The sequence below is a fragment of the Triticum aestivum genome, chromosome 1A (assembly GCF_018294505.1).
Source record: "Triticum aestivum cultivar Chinese Spring chromosome 1A, IWGSC CS RefSeq v2.1, whole genome shotgun sequence".
Taxonomy (NCBI): domain Eukaryota; kingdom Viridiplantae; phylum Streptophyta; class Magnoliopsida; order Poales; family Poaceae; genus Triticum; species Triticum aestivum.
Genome location: NC_057794.1, coordinates 205,972,240 through 205,983,986, shown reverse-complemented (window position 1 = coordinate 205,983,986; position 11,747 = coordinate 205,972,240).

The following is an 11,747-nucleotide window of genomic DNA, read 5'->3' as shown; positions in this document are numbered from 1 at the left end:
TCATGTTAGCAATTGCCGCATACTATGATTATGAGATATGGCAGATGGACGTCAAAACGGCATTCCTTAATGGTTATCTTAAGGAAGAACTGTATATGATGCAGCCGAAAGGTTTTGTTGATCCTAAGAACGCTAACAAAGTATGCAAGCTCCAGCGATCCATTTATGGGCTGGTGCAAGCATCTCGGAGTTGGAATATTCACTTTCATGAGATGATCAAAGTGTTTGGGTTTATGCAGACTTATGGAGAAGCCTGCGTTTACAAGAAAGTGAGTGGGAGCTCTGTAGCATTTCTCATATTATATGTAGATGACATACTCTTGATGGGAAATGATATAGAACTTTTGGACAGCATTAAGGCCTACTTGAATAAGTGTTTTTCAATGAAGGACCTTGGAGAAGCTGCTTATATATTAGGCATCAAGATCTATAGAAATAGATCGAGACGCCTCATAGGTCTTTCACAAAGCACATACCTTGATAAAATTTTGGAGAAGTTCAAAATGGGTCAGTACAAGAAGGGGTTCTTGCCTGTATTGCAAGGTGTGAGATTGAGCTCGGCTCAATGCCCGACCACGGCAAAAGATAAAGAAGAGATGAGCGTCATCCCCTATGCTTCAGCCATAGGATCTATTATGTATGCCATGCTGTGTACCAGACCTGATGTAAACCTTGCCGTAAGTTTGGTAGGAAGGTACCAAAGTAATCCCGGCAAGGAACACTGGACAGCGGTCAAGAATATCCTGAAGTACCTGAAAAGGACAAAGGACATGTTTCTTGTTTATGGAGGTGACGAAGAGCTCGTCGTAAAGGGTTACGTCGACGCTAGCTTTGACACAGATCTGGATGACTCTAAGTCACAAACCGGATACATGTATATGTTGAATGGTGGAGTAGTAAGCTGGTGCAGCTGCAAGCAGAGCGTCGTGGCGGGATCTACATGTGAAGCGGAGTACATGGCAGCCTCGGAGGCAGCGCATGAAGCTATTTGGGTGAAGGAGTTCATCACCGACCTAGGAGTCATACCCAATGCGTCGGGGCCGATCAAACTTTTCTGTGACAATACTGGAGCTATTGCCCTTGCGAAGGAGCCCAGATTTCACAAGAAGACCAGGCACATCAAGCGTCGCTTCAACTCCATCCGTGAAAATGTTCAAGATGGAGACATAGAAATTTGTAAAGTGCACACGGATCTGAATGTCGCAGATCCGTTGACTAAACCTCTCTCGCGAGCGAAACATGATCAACACCAGAACTCTATGGGTGTTCGATTCATCACAATGTAACTAGATTATTGACTCTAGTGCAAGTGGGAGACTATTGGAAATATGCCCTAGAGGCAATAATAAAAGTGTTATTATTATATTTCTTTGTTCATGATAATAGTCTTTTATTCATGCTATAACTATATTATCCGGAAATCGTAATACACGTGTGAATACATAGACCACAATATGTCCCTAGTGAGCCTCTAGTTGACTAGCTCGTTGTGATCAACAGATAGTCATGGTTTCCTGGCTATGGACATTGGATGTCGTTGATAACGGGATCACATCATTAGGAGAATGATGTGATGGACAAGACCCAATCCTAAGCATAGCACAAAGGTCGGTTAGTTCGTTTGCTAGAGCTTTTCCAATGTCAAGTATCTCTTCCTTAGACCATGAGATCGTGTAACTCCCGGATACCGTAGGATTGCTTTGGGTGTACCAAACGTCACAACGTAACTGGGTGACTATAAAGGTGCATTACAGGTATCTCTGAAAGTCTCTGTTGGGTTGACACGGATCGAGACTGGGATTTGTCACTCCGTATGACGGAGAGGTATCTCTGGGCCCACTCGGTAATGCATCATCATAATGAGCTCAAGGTGATCAAGTGTTTGATCATGGGATCATGCATTGCGGTACGAGTAAAGTGACTTGCCGGTAACGAGACTGAACGAGGTATTGGGATACCGACGATCGAGTCTCGGGCATGTAACGTACCGATTGACAAAGGGAATTGCATACGGGGTTTGATCGAATCCTCGACATCGTGGTTCATCCGATGACAACATCGAGGAGCATGTGGGAGCCAATATGGGTATCCAGATCCCGCTGTTGGTTATTGACCTGAGGTTGTCTCGGTCATGTCTGCATGTCTCCCGAACCCGTAGGGTCTACACACTTAAGGTTCGGTGACGCTAGGGTTATTAGGAAGACTTGTATGTGATTACCGAATGTTGTTCGGAGTCCTGGATGAGATCCCGGACATCACGAGCAGTTCTGGAATGGTCCGGAGGTAAATATTTATATATGGAAAGTTGTTAAACGGACTCCGGAAAGTTTCGGGGGCATACCGGTATTGTACCGGGGCCACCGGAAGGGTTCCGGGGGTCCACCGGGTGGGGCCACCCCTCCCGGGGGGGGCCACATGGGCTGTGTGGGAGAGGGAGCCAGCCCCTAGTGGGCTGGGCGCGCCTCCCCACCTAGGCCCATGCGGCTAGGGCAAGGGGAGGGGAAACCCTAAAGGGGGCGCCCCCCTAGCTTGGGGGGCAAGCCACCCTTTTTCCCTCTCCCTTTGGCCGCCGCCCCCCTCTAGGGTTTCCCCTAGAGGGCCGGCCCCCTTGCCCCTCTCCTCCTATATATAGAGGGGTGAGGGGAGGGCTGCATACCACAAGCCAAGGGGCAGCCCCTCCCCTCCCCAACACCTCTCCTCCTCCGTACGTGCTTGGCAAAGCCCTGTCGGAGTACTTCTGCACAAACTACACCACGCTGTCGTGCTGCCGTTGGAGCTGCCTTCCTCAACCTCTCCTTCCTCCTTGCTGGATCAAGACGGAGGAGACATCGTCCGTCCCGTATGTGTGTTGAACGCGGAGGTGCTGTCCGTTCAGCACTTGGTCATCGGTGATCCGAATCACGACGAGTACAACTCCATCATCACCATCCCCTTGAACGCTTCCGCACTCGATCTACAAGTGGTATGTAGATGCAAACTCACTCCCTTGACTCGTTGCTTAGATGAACTCATAGATGGATCTTGGTGAAACCATAGGAAAATTTTTATTTTCTGCAACGTTCCCCAACACTTTCAACACTAACGACTTGACCTCTACCTCTATTGTGTCTTCTCATTTGGTGCTAGGTCCCTTATATGATGACGCGCCGATTCTCGACGACTTCATCCTACCTTTGGACAAGACGATGGCCATGGTGGAATATGATGCACCCCCCACATGGTTCCATCAAGATGAAGATGACCACCATTTGGTCTTTCCCACCTCACCTACACCACTTGAGTGGAATGAACAAGGTAACATAGGTGAAGGTGATGCTCTAGTCCCACTAGTGGACATTCATGACATTGATTGCTTGCATGATGTTGATCCCCCTATTGCCATGCTTCATGCTAGTGCAACTTCCCCATGCGATGATTTACCCATTTGTGATGAGTATGATGATTGCCATGTGGAGTCTATTAGTTGTGATGCCATGTTACATAGGATTTTATGTGCTAATTCTCTCGGTCACATCATGTTTGCCAATCCGCTTGACTTGTCATATGCTATGCATGAGATCGACCACATGTCATATTTGCAATCTCTTCATAGTGACTATGCATATGCTATAAAAATGAACCCAATTTGCACATATGGCATAGATGACAAGCCCATGGTTATCGGCATTTGTTTTTCTTGTGATGATATTGATATGCTTCCCTTGCATCTTTTATCTCATATGCCATGCCATGACCACCTAGCTTCGGATATGCATTGTTTTTGGTGTTGCCCATTTTCTCCATATGATGTTTCCAATATTGCTCATGAGCAGACCCCCATAGTTTCCTCATACATTTTAGGAGATTTTGATCACTCCCATCCATTGCATGATCCTCATACTTATGTGCACAATATGCTTCCCATGAATAAACAAGCTATTGATGTGCCATATACTTGTATGCTCAATTTGTATCCCCATCATTTTATACACAATAACTATCCTTTCATGATGGATGACATGTTCTTATACCATGCATCAAATTTCTTTGAGCGATGCTTATCTTGTACTAACTCACACGTGCAAATACACATCATGATGGATGATGTGTACACTTACCACGCGCACAATTTCTTTGGTTTGTGTCTCTTTTGTGTAGGTACCCATGAATTCTTGTCAACCTCGCAATCCCACGAGTTGACAAAACGAGCTCTAGAGAGCAATGATGACTTGGGATCCCATGGATTGCCTTTCCCACCGCTCTCTTCAAGCGAAGTATTCGCACATTTCTTCTACATGACCCTCACTTGGCTATGGGTTATTGTCCATTACATATTCTATGCTCATCTTGCCATGTTCACTTTGCATGATATGCACATTAATATGCTTTTGCCATGCATTCGTGACCCATGCTTTGCATTACACATGATGATAGATTCTCATACTTGTATGTGTATTTGCAAGCTTGGTGGAGATATTGCTTGTTATTGCCATGTTTGCTTTGTGCCCCATGCCTATGATTATACTATGATCTTGCTTTGTGTTCGTGCTTGCAATATGTCATGTGCATTGTCTATGTCTATTATTTGCTCACATGACATGATTGCCATGATTTCCTCTAGTATGTTGCATCTTCGCACTACTAGCTTGCACGACTTGATTACTATGCTTGACTTGATTGCCTCACACATGATGAACAATTGCTCTTTCTATTGTGTTGAGTGCCACACGATATTCACTACACCCAATGCACATTATGATTGGATTGTCTTGCACTTGACACATGTGTTTAGACACTTCATTTTACTTGGTGTTGTGAATGATTCATATGCCTACCATCGACCTTACATTGAGCAATTTGTGAATGCTTGCTATGAACTTGAGGTAGATGCTTCTTCTCTTGTCACACATATTTGCATCACTACTTCACATTGACATGCTAGTTTCCATGATGTCCTTCTTTGTGCTCAATTTATGTGCTTACATGCCATGTCCTTTGTCACACCATATGCTATGCTTGATGACAACACTTGTTGGGTGAATCACCTCTTGAATGCTTGGTTTTGCACTAACGCTAACCGCATTTGTGTTTCCAAGTGTTTGTTCTCCTTGCTCCTTTTGAAGGACTCACGAGACGGTGCGACATTGAAGAGTGCCCATTTCAAGCTTCAAGATGACGAGAACTTGGTGATCGACCACTACTACACGGCAATGCCATCTCTTTCCCATGGTGATTTGGATTTCGATCCGAGGTCGGGTCTTTCCCAAGGGGGAGGGGATGATGCGGAGCATCCTATGGACATCACCATGTCAAGAGTTCATTTGGCAAGTGACACGTGCGACATCTACTTCACATACATAAAGGTGAATCCTCTCCTTTACACGTGCTCACTTGACCCCTTCGAGGACGGTATACTACTTGACCCTCCATCGTGCATGCATAGGTATTGTCGGAGCTTCACGGATGACGAGGAGGAGTGCAAGCGCCAAGGATCACCTACACCATCCGCGAGGGAAGCCTAGAAGAGAAGACGCAAGAAGAAGAGCTATCGAAGAAGCTCCAGCCACCGGACGACCGGTCGGGTCCGGACGTCCGGCGCCTGAAGATCCACCGGACGACCGGTCCAGACCGGACGACCGGTGTCCCTGCACCCGAGCCAAACGAGCGGACGTCCGACGCCACCAGACGACTGGCGATCGGACGACCGGTATAGACCGGAAATCCGCTACACCAGCATCCGAGCCAGAACAAGCGGACGACCGGCCCCTACCGGACGTCCGGCCGCCAACGAGCCACCGGACGACCGGTCCCCAGCGGACGTCCGGTACCTGGCTGTGTCTAGTTGCGGGCTGAGGCCCATGTACCCCTTCACTTCACCCCCATTTGCACTAAGACTATAAATAGACCTCTCCCTCCTCCTTTCTAGGGTTAGCATTGTGATAGCTAATTTGAGAGATAGAGCTACGCTCATCCATATTGGATCTACTCCACAAGAGAGACAGCGGCCTCTACGGAGAAGATCCCCTTTGGATTCAAGCCCCCTTTCTAAGGGAAGATCCCCCTGTGGATTCAAGACCTCCTTACGGAGAAGAACCGGTTACCGTTTGTATCGTCCGTTGTTGACTTTGGATCTTGTATCTCACCTTTGTGTTCATCGATCTAGCGCATGTGTGATCATACTTGTTGGTTTGAGTGTTCTCTTGTGTTCCCCTTGTTTCCCTCCTCGTGTTCTTCGCATTCTTCCGCTCCTTTCGTGAAAGATCGGGCGATTAGGGTTCTACCCTACATCACCTTCCAAATTCCTTGGCCGAAGTCGAGTCTAGACATTGCCAAAACTTTTACTAACATGGTTGTCCGGCTTACGGGCCCACGACACCATTGGGTGGTATTAGGATCTTTTATTCCTCGTCTATACTCTGGGACTCTGATCTCTCTTCTATTCAGGTTAAATGAATTGCTAAACTCTAACATTAGGATCTCGTAACAACTTTCCCCCGGAGAGCCCCTTATTACAGATGATCGTCTGCTACACCAGAAGATTCCGAAGATAATCTCCGATGTTCTCCCGAGACACTTGTGCCCACCGCCTTTGCAAATTCCCTATCATCAATATACCCTTATGGATAGCCACATACACTTGCCATTCATACAATCATTCCCCGTTGATCTTGTTATTACAAGATACCCTGAAATTCTCTCTATTGTTCCGGGTATACATTGTGCCTACTGCCTTGCAGCTCCTTGCCACATAAATACCCCTACGGATAATTCCTCGCACTTGCCGAGTATCCGCTCATCCCTAGCTATTCATGTGTTTCACAAAAGTACTCGAAATGCCATTCAATTTTCTGGAGATCCTCAGCAGCCCATTGCTCTTGATTTCCTTGCCTTCCTACATTATGGTTAATTCCATACTTCTAGTAATCTCTGTTGTCATCCCTTGTCTTTATCATTTTAAATCTGTTGATTCAATATGTTGAGGGTGCTCGCATTCCTCAGTCGAATTCTAGAATTCATCCTTCTGACTCAGACGTCATTATGAACAGGAGCTGGTTCTCAACCAATCAAATTGCCGTTGATTGTACCTCTAAGGCTATTCAACTTATCCATCCCTAATCAGAGCGTTGCTTCTGATCCCTTGATTTGGAAATCATAATTCCTTTGCATTTGAGCTTGAGTTAGTCAGTTGTTTCTATAATACGATCTCCTTGCATTCTTTCTTCCTCTATTTGAGTACTGATGCTCACATCAGATCCCTTGTGGACCACTAGATCCTTTGTTGGATTTTATCCGACAACCTCCTTCATATTCTATAAGCTTGTGAGCCTTTCCTCAGATACATAATGCCTTTGGTAAATTGTATCCTCTGCTTTGTGAACCATGCTCTACTTTCAAACTTGTATTATTTACTTCGAAGTTTGTGGTATATGTTCCTAAGATGCCCTGATGGGTTGAACCTACGCCTTCCCTAATCCGTGTGAACCCAAAAGATTTCACGGGTCATACTTATCTGGTATTGCACCAGGTAAAAACTTCCAACAACTAATGTCATTTTTGAAATACGAGAGGTGAATGAAAGGTTAGGCGTTGAACAAGTGGGAGTCGACCTTGAACCCTGTGTTCATGCCCATGGACACAATGTATACCTTAACATGGAAGCTTCTCTTAAAATAATTATCCCCTTGTTATAAGTTCATCTTGTATCTGTGGACGTGGATCCTACCATGTTTCTCCTTGATTCCATTTCTCGTGCAAGTTTCAGCACTTGTCTTCTGCAGAGCAATACCCTAGTCCAACCTCTACTTTGATCAGTCATCGAGTATTACCCCCCCCCCCTAGTATCTCGATATTATCATGGAACTGCAAAACTTCTTATGAGTTCTTCATCAAGTACTACATTCTCACCGATTCCAATTTTTCACGGGCTCTGAATTATTAAACACTCAAAGACACTGATAACCGAACCAAGCCTGCACTATGGTTCAACAACTCTTAGTAATCTTCTTTACGTACGAGTCTGTACCTGACCACGTCATTCCTAGCTTGTTTGGCTATATCATTGTCGTGATGATTTTAACTGAGCTACCTGGTCCTTATTCCCGGAGCACCACTTCTGACGATGAGCTAAGCTTATGTCGATTTTCCTTGTCATTCCATTTCGCCTTGAACAACAAGCTTGATTTCGAGTTTGTGTCGTACTCATGGTTCCAATAATTTTTCGCTTCATCATTCCATCGACTTGATGTCATCGCCGATCGGTTACATCTTCTTGAAACCTCTCGACAACTGTGTTGTGATCATCATCAACATTCTGAGGTCTTCCAAGATATCGATTGAATTCATGGTGAGAAATACCATCCTTGCCCTTGATGAATTGTGTTATCATCGACAACATCCTTGTCTTCCCTCAACACTAATGTGTTCATGTTTTGGATTGAATCTTGAGTCCCTTGCTATCCAGCATATGTTCTTCCTTACCTTGGAGTATTACCATCTTTTATGTCAAGAATGTTGTGAGAATTGCTCGACCTGATAAGAATTCTTGGTATAGTGATACTTCTCACCATCACCATTATTTCTTGTGTTGTTTCTAACCGGGATATCAACAGGTGAACGATGATGTTTCGATTCTGCCCTTCTATCAACCCTATTGCTTTGGAGTTAGTGGTCAACATTACATCCTTATGCCATTGATTATTGAATCACCATTCTAACATGGATCGTACTACCTAAGCCCATATTTCGGGTGCACCTTTCAGCCAATGATTAACTGTGTATGTTTTCCTCGAGCATACCTCATTATAACATTTGATTTGACACATTTTATCTCCTTGTTCGAATACTGGTGGGAATCCATATTCTGGAAATCTCGATTCATTGTCGCTGAGTTCATCAACCACCTCCTCATCCTCTCCTTGGTTTAATGATGAACCCATGGTTTGGAACTTGCTTCCATAGTTCATTTCCCGAGAATCTTACAATGACATCTCGTCAATTTGTGTTGCACCTTTTCTTCTCATACATCCTAAGTCCGAGGTATCCTGACACCAATCAGATCTGAATCTCGGTCAGATATGATGGTTGGAGCATATTTCCAAGAGTTATAACATTGGTCCTTATATATCGATAAGGTGATGTCATGCCTGGCACACCTGGCCGGAGGACCTATTGTTGTCAGTTTCCTATTTATCAAGGTTAAACATTCTTCCATGAGGAAATCGTAAGACTTATTCTATATGTTGTTCCTGATGAATCCTTTGTGTATCCATGTTCGATCCTTGCTTGAAGACCATGTCAATGCTATCTCGAAGCATGTCTATGCTACTCCGATCATCAATAAAGAGCATTTGAAGCACAATGCTAAATTTTCTTGCTCAATTATCCAAACACCGTTGTATGGGTAATGTCGTGAAATTTCTCTCCCCTTACCTAAAGGGTTTTCTATGTTATATACTGTCATGGATATCATGCTCTACTTGTCCTTGGGAAGGATATACCCCTGGAATATGTGTTCAAACACATTTTCCTTTCCATTGTTTTGTTTAATTCGATAATCACATTTTCCTTTCCATTGTTTTGTTTAACATTTCTTGTGGTCTATATGATCTAAGCAGTAATATTCTCCTGCTTATGTAAACTCCTCGGAGTACAATTCTGTCAGCAAGACCCTGTTACTATTGTTGCTGACATTCCGGTAACCACCGATGGACGAGAACTTTGCCTATAGGTCTGCCTTGTTTCAACAAGCAGGAAAATGGTTCTCTTCGTCCCTCGCCCTTGGTACCAACATTGTTGCCAACATAGCCGACAGTCTCTTCTCTGACATGCCTGGCTATCATGATGTCTTGCTATCATGACCGTGCAAGATGTCAGTGCCCTCCTACTTTAACCACATGGTGGGCCCATAACCCACAGTTCCATAGGATCAAAACCTGACTCTCTTGTACATCCCTGTTTCGAAGTTATCCCTTGCACTTTGTTTCGTATGTAATTTGCGAGCCACCTTCCTAGTGATAAATTCTGGTATCGGACACAACACTTATTCCCGTTGCTCTGAACCCCTTTCACACTCTGTTTCAGGCAATGAATGATTGCCTATCCGCTTGAAACTTCTTAGTGCACCGTCTTACTTTGCTCTTGAATTTTTCTTAAGTTTCAGTTCGAGAGTTACTTTCCGCCACCTTCCCCCGATGTTAGCTACCAGGTAGTCAACATTGCAGAGGTCCATTCTTCCAGAATAACCACCCTTTATCCTTTCATAAGTACGGTGAAGATCCTGAAGGAAGGACGACAGCTTCATCACGATGCATTCAGGCATAGGAATGAAGACATCAATGCTATGGATCGACCTCTTCGAGAAGAGAAACCAAGACCGAGAAGATCCGTTAGAAATTCGTAACCAAAACTTTCCTCCTAACTCCACCTCTTAAATCTCGGGACGAGATTTCTTGTAGTGGAGGAGAATTGTGAAGCCCGGATATTTAAGCTACAGTGAACCCCGCTAATGTTGCCATGTCACCTCGATTACTGTTGGTAAACTCACGTTAGATTGAAACTGGTTTGAATTCAAAAATTCAAAATCAGGCTAACGATAAAAGTTTTTAAACATTGAAACAAAATGTTCGGAGTGTGTAGTTAAATGCCTAGGTAATTATAGTGCGGAAAACACCTTTTTAGAAAATGCCTAAATACATTCAAATGAAATAAAACAGAAAATAAATAAATAGAAAGAAAAGAACCAAAAAAAGGGAAGAACCCCCCGCTGGGCCAAGTGGCCCAGCTGGCCTCCGCCGTCCGAACGGGCCGGCCCAACCGCGACCATAACCCCCTGGACCCCGAAACCCTTAACCATCGCCCCCCACTTCCCCCGCACGATTCCCCCTCACTCCCCACTCCTCTCCACTCCCGATCCGATCTGGATCGGGCCGAACCCGGCGCCCCAACGCCAACCGCCGTCGCCGGGGGCGTCCCCAACTCCACGCCAGGCATCCCCGCCCGAGTCGGTGCCTCCATCGCTCAACATTGTCGCCCGTCTCCCTCCTCCCCGGAGCCCCTCTCACCGCGACGCCCTCGCCTCTGTGTCGACCTCGGAGAACGCCGCCGGCGCCGCTCCATTCGCCACCGTCCTCCTCATCCCGCTGCCCCACCAGCCACCCCGAGCCCACTGCCAAAACCCTGCGGTCCCCATGAGCACCACTTCGGCCTGCTCTTTCCCCGACTACCGCTGCGCTCCTCCATCGCACGCGCCGGTCGTGACCGCGGCACCACGCTGACCTCGCCGCCGACCTCGCGCCGCCGTTGCTACACCCGGCCACCGCGCCCCTTGATACGTCTCCAACGTATCTATAATTTTTGATTGCTCCATGCTATATTATCTACTGTTTTGGACATTATTGGGCTTTATTATCCACTTTTATATTATTTTTGGGACTAACCTACTAACCGGAGGCCCAGCCCAGAATTGTTGTTTTTTGCCTATTTTAGGGTTTCGAAGAAAAGGAATATCAAACGGAGTCCAAACAGAATGAAACCTTCGGGAACGTGATTTTCTCACCGAACATGATCCAGGAGACTTGGACCCTACGTCAAGACACAAAAGAGGAGGCCACGAGGTAGGGCGTGCCTACCCCCCAGGCACGCCCTCCACCCTCGTGGGCCCCCTGTTGCTCCACCGACATACTCCTTCCTCCTATATATGCCTACGTACCCCCAAACGATCAGATACGGAGCCAAAACCCTAATTCCACCGCCGTAACTTTCTGTATCCA